Below are 6,351 nucleotides of genomic sequence, written 5' to 3' on the forward strand. Positions count from 1 at the left end.
CTATCGTCAACTGAGGAAACCTTTAAAATAAAAGTTCAACAACAACGCAGATTTATTTTTTTAAACGATATTTCGGGAGGCCAAAACCTGCCTTCTTCAGGTTATAAATGAGTTACAGTGGCATGTTGCAGGTGGTATATGTAAAAAGTTTATTGATCTGTTGATGATTAACTAACAAAAGATAAAAATAGTAATTTTAGTAAGGAGTAACTTCCCCCTTTTCGAGCTTGTGTGGATGTGTCTAGCCTTTTTGGGTCGTGTGATATACCACTATGGCTATTAGGGATTCACTGCACATAAGTTAACATGGCCGGGACGATGGCGGACCGTAACCCCATTGTTATGATAGATAATGTAGGATAATACTGAATTTAGTATTTTGGTTAACGAATATAGAAGTTTAGACATTTAGTATAGTTAGAAGGCAATGTTATGAAAGTTAATATTCTACCTGTAAGAATTAGCAAATACGCAAGTTTTGGATATTTGTTCTAGTTTAGGCATTGTATTACGTGCTGGAAATGTTCCTAATCGTTTTCTTAGTTTTATTGATTTAGCTTTAGTAGTGAGTTGGTCGCTTAATTTGTTGTTTGATTCTGATTGGTTCGTACCGATTACTCATGGCTACATGCCTACTGTTTTTAACACTTTTCCAGCCTTTTTCATTTAGTAGTTAAACTGCCAGGAACATATTGATTGCACAACCTTCACTCGCTATTGACATTGGCTGTTGGTAATATTGACGTGGTCCACGTAGGACATCCCACGCTCGGAGGGAGGAGCTTAAGCTTGCTGGGATGGCAAACTGATTATCTATGCTAATCTGAGTCAGCAAACACCGCACCCACGCTACTTGAATTACTCCTTCTCTCCCCTCGCATTTAGTAACTTTCGATTACAAGTTGAATATTTGCTTCTCCAAAGTTACCTCCTCACTTTTCCTACCTTCTCCCCTAGTTTCATGGCAAAGGACATTCGTTTTGTATCCTTTTACTATTTTTAAAGCTTTCCTTTGTTATCGCTAATTTTGCCGGCAGCTAATGATATCTGATGTAACTGTTTGCATTGTTAAGTACCGTCCAATCACTGCCCTCTGCACACGTGGTCAGTGCTTGTCAATCAAACGTACTACCTGTTTTGCAACAAATAGGACCACATTGTAAATCCTCATCACACACTTCCTACTCTCAGTTGTACCACTAACTTATCAGAATAAAGGTACGATTCCGGTCAAAAAGAAGTCCTCCCGATCAATTCTTACACCATCATAACACCATGGACATGCCATGATGGTGATGTTTATTGGTACCATATAACTTTACATAACGTTACATAGGTTGTTTCAACCAATAAATTTCTATACATCCTTTTCGCCCCTTACAAATCCCATACGTGGTTAAGATACATCGACGATATTTTTGTTGTATGGACTGAGGGTCTAGACAAATTGAACGCTTTTGTAGATTATCTTAACAACCTACACCCCACCATTAAATTTACAAGCTCCCACTCCTATAACAATGTACCTTTTCTTGACGTAAATGTCTCCCTTGTTAATAGTAAAATCGAAACTGACCTTTACTTCAAACCTACTGACAAACACCAACACCTCCTTTTATATCTTGTCACCCTCATCACACCAAAAAGTCTATCCCCTATAGCCTCGCCCTCCGTATTCGCCGCATTTGTTCTACAGAAGAATGCTTTAATAACCGCTGCAATGAACTCACCCTTCTCAAGCGTGGCTATAAACCAGCTTTTCTCAAGGGCAAATCCTACGCGCTGCTAACATTTCCCGCATTGACGCCCTAACGCCCCAATAATAACAACCACAAGAAGTCCCGTCGCATCCCCTTTGTCACTACTTATAACCCTACACTACCTAACATCAACGACATAATCCGTAGAAATTACAACCTCTTACTCTGGTCTAAGCGATGCCATAAGGTTTTCACTGAGCCCCCTCTTGTCGCCTTTCGCCGCTCACCTAACCTCCGCGACATCCTCGTTAAAGCCAAGCTACCTTCCGACCGCTCTCCCACCAACCAACCTCCCGGTGCTTTCCGTTGCGGAAAAAACTGCCTAACCTGCCCCTATATTAGAACCGATGGCCTGACAAGCTACACATTTTTCTCAACAGGTGAAACACGACCTATAACCTCCCACATAACCTGCAATACTAAAAACGTGATTTATATGATTCAATGTAACCGCTGTAACCTTCAATATATTGGGGAAACTAAACGCAAATTAAAAGAACGCTTTAATGACCACCGAAGAACTGTAGACTCCCAATCTCGATCTATACCAACCCACGCCGCTGAACACTTCCTAAAACCTAACCACTCCTCTTCTGACATAGAGCTCATACCTATTGAAAAAATAAGAAATAACCGCGACTCCATCCGCAAAGGAAGAGAAGCCACACTGATAGCTCGCGCTAACACTCTTGAACCCGGTGGCCTCAACCGGCGTGAAGAAACCGTTTAGCTGTTTAGTAATCCACACCACCCTATTTACCATCTTCCATAAGTTACTATTTTTACCTTTTGTTAGTTAATCATCAATGAACTTTGTACATATACTAGATGTAACATTGTAACTCATTTATAACCTGAAGAAGGCAGGTATTGGCCTGCCGAAATATCGTTCTAAAAACATAAATCTGCGTTGTTGTCGACTTTTTCTTTTAAAGGTTTTATAAAAAGGGGTCAGTACGCAGCTCTTACAAGCTGCAATTTGATTGGGCAAATGGACAATATCCGCACCTCGACACGAGAGAATAGAGACAAAAGAACTCCTTTGTAGAACAAAGATAATAGGAGACAAAGCAGCTGCGTACTTACTCATAAAAAGGAGCAACCGTAAAGTTGTATAGATTTCTACATTTCGAAAGTTCTCATAGTAAAGCAGTGGTTCCATAACAGTTTGGTCTGTGTTCTCTTCCCCCTCGTACAACTGACAAGACGTTTGGTACATTGTACACATCGTTATTGTCACACTGCCATTGTATTTGGGACACGTTTTCTGTGCAGGGCAATCCCCGATTATTCTACTATTGATAATCCTAAACCTTAGCGAACTGCACATATCGATCAATGCTTTGCCTCTACTTTCAGATTTGTTGTCGAACGAAAATCTAGAATTTTGGACGTCGGAAAAATAATCTTCGGGTAGATCTAGAAACTGATCGTTGTCATCCGCAACAAAGTCCTGCAATCAACCCGTTCTCGCGTTTAGATCACCTTGTAGGATGATTTTCCCTTTACCTGAAAAATCGAGTACTTCCCGCTCTAAATCATCTAGTATTTCTTGTTCGTTGCCTTTGTTATTTACGGGGCTCAGGTACGCCGTTTCTAGAAAGATATCCTCGTCGAGAGAAAAATATTCCTTGATAAATTTGCACCAAATTATGTTGTTATTTTTGGACGGTATGTATTTAACGCCGTCTGCAATTGCTTTACTGATATAGATTGAAATGCCCCCCGCATATCTACATCCCGTTTTTCCCATGTTTGTTTTTTTGGACGGTATGTATTTAACGCCGTCTGCAATTGCTTTACTGATATAGATTGAAATGCCCCCCGCATATCTACATCCCGTTTTTCCCATGTTTAGAAAAGACTTTAAACCCCTCGACTTCTAGATTCCTCGAGTCTGCACCAGTATGAGTCTCAACAATCCCGAGTATGTCGAGATTGCTGAATAAATGCCGTACTTCTTGCAATTCCAACTTTAACTCCATGTAAGTTCCATACGCAGGCAAGAGAGTGAATCTAATGGGTGGACCATTAGAAATTTGGGGAGGGGGGAGGGGGGGTGGCTAATTTTTTGTACATGTTTTTTTTTTCGTGAGCCCTGAATGTATAAGTTTTTTTTAACCAGAAAGGCTATTTTATTAGTGCTTGGAGTTCTGCAAGTTTTTTTTTTTGTTTTAAAGAATCGGCCATGCACGTTAATTTTTATTTGGAATTGCCACCCCCCTCCCCAAATTTCTAATGGTCCACCCCTAAGGTGAGCCAATGATATGATGCTAGTGCTAGTACGATACAACCATATCAATCTTCAGAGGTGCTGGCAGCATTCATGGATGGGTGGGCGGTACCCTGGGTACCAGAGGCTCGAGCTTCACTTGTTACTGACTCGCCAAGCCACGCCCTCCGCTGCTCTTTGTGAAGGGAGCCTTTGGAACCCAGGGTAGGTGGGTGGGGAAAATGCTTTTTTACCGTGGGTGCATGTTCATCAAGGGAAATTTTGAGTTGGGAAAGCTCTGGAAGGTCAAAATTGTTAATATATCTAAATACTGCTAAATGTATTAATTCCAATCCATGGTACTCAATAGATGATACGGGGGTCCATATCATTTTCTAGGGGTGCATGTCCAGAGGAGTTTAAACCCATCCTTATTCATATGACGCGAGATTATGCAGGTTGACACATTTGTCGGTAGATGGTGTGTATATGGACAGGAAAAAGCTTTTAGATGGATCTAGTGACCTATAACCAGAGCTAAGGAAGTCACTTTTAACTAAATAGATCCGTGGTCAGCGGCTTACCTCTCTGGACCCCACCCTGTTTTTTCTCTAGACACGCCCCTATTAAATATGGGCGTATTTGGGCGAGGCTACATTTTGCTACACTGCAAATGGAATGTTAAATACAGCATTTTGAAATGCTTTGGCATGTAATTTTCAACTTGGCTTATTTTGGTAATTACTTTGGTGTTGAGACTATTAGCTGTCATTATGTCATAAAAAGCTGTCACTGCTTTCAAAACAAGAAAAGCATCTCAGATATCGAATGTATGCAGATGGGCGGTCAAAACCTCTGCAAACACTTTTTTTACCATGCTTTCATAGAAAATATGTTAAGAGTACTTAGTAGACAACAGAAATATTAATCAAAACTTGTGTCAGGCCTGCATGTCTGCTAAAATGAACATAAAATAATATCCATGGAAGCTTAGAAAAAGTAGCAGTCATTTTTAAATGGAGAAAGTCAGGCGCGTACACAGCATTGGGGGGGGGGGGGGGGGGGTGCGTAGTCAGGTATCAGGCGGTTTCGCCTACATACCAGTTCGCCGACAACAGTGGTTGTTTCCCCGACAACCATGTTTGTTTCGCCGACAGGCTTTTTTCGTCAAAATAGGAGTCGTTACTTTCTACAGTGACTATAATGCAGTGAAAGCTTGCTTACTATAAACAGGGAAGTGTCTCATATTATATCGAAACTCAAATCAACATCAAACCGCTATGAATAACACGATCGCGAACACGATCATCATAATAAAAGCGTGCTAAGATCCGCGATTAGATACAGATTATTATATAAGTTACAGCTTTGCGAATTCACTAAGGCACGCGTAACAGGCAAGAAAGTATTCTCAAGCAACGCCGACATGACTATAATTTCAAACTTGCGATGTTCGACTTAAGCTCTAACGTTTGCCCCAAACAACTAGTATTCAATAAAAGCTTGTGTGATCATTTTTTGTAAGTTACTGCTTTGCCAATCTACTAAGGCACGCGTATCTGTCAAAAAAAATATTCTCAAACTCAACTGACAACGAGCCGCCATGAATACAACTCGAGCCGACATGAATCAAGCTCTAACTTTTACCCCAAACAACTAGTATCTAATAGAAGCATGTGAGATACAGATTATTTTTGGTAAGTTCCTGCTTTGCGAATCCACTAAGCCCAGCGTAAAAAACAAGAAAGTATTCAAAAACTCAAGTGACAACAAGCCGCCATCAATACAACCCGAGCCGCGGCATTACTGCTAAAAAAGGGGAACCGGCGGAACCCGCAGAACTGGCGGAACCAGTGGAACCGCTTATTTTGAGTGCAGGGGCGAATGGGGATATAGGGATAGCGATGTTATACAAGGATTATGATTTATTTTGGAAAAAATCTGTGTTTCTTTTATCCGATAACGAAATATCCAATAAGTCAACCTAAGAGCAAATGGCTACTACGCAAATTGTCTAAACTTGTAAAAGTCCTATTCTTTACGATTTAATTTACCGTAAATGCGGCGTCTGAGCGAGCAAATGCAATAACAGTTACAGTTTCAAATACTGCACTAGCTACCCTCGTGTTAGCCCCATCAAACGCCACATATTCAGACAAGTCCAGGACGAGCGCGAGTTTCACACATGCAGAAATTGTTAAATAGGGTAATACGTTCGTAGTTTGATATGACAAATAAACAATAAAGTGTTAAAATACTTTGATCTTTTTTTTTGTCTGCACAGGTACACAAGAAGGACACGTTTGGCACAAAACCTTTTGCACGCTAAAACTACAAGCGCTTGTTTTACAGTATGTTTTTTGTTACTTATCTTGAACT

The sequence above is a fragment of the Nematostella vectensis genome, chromosome 1 (assembly GCF_932526225.1).
Source record: "Nematostella vectensis chromosome 1, jaNemVect1.1, whole genome shotgun sequence".
Lineage (NCBI taxonomy): Eukaryota > Metazoa > Cnidaria > Anthozoa > Actiniaria > Edwardsiidae > Nematostella > Nematostella vectensis.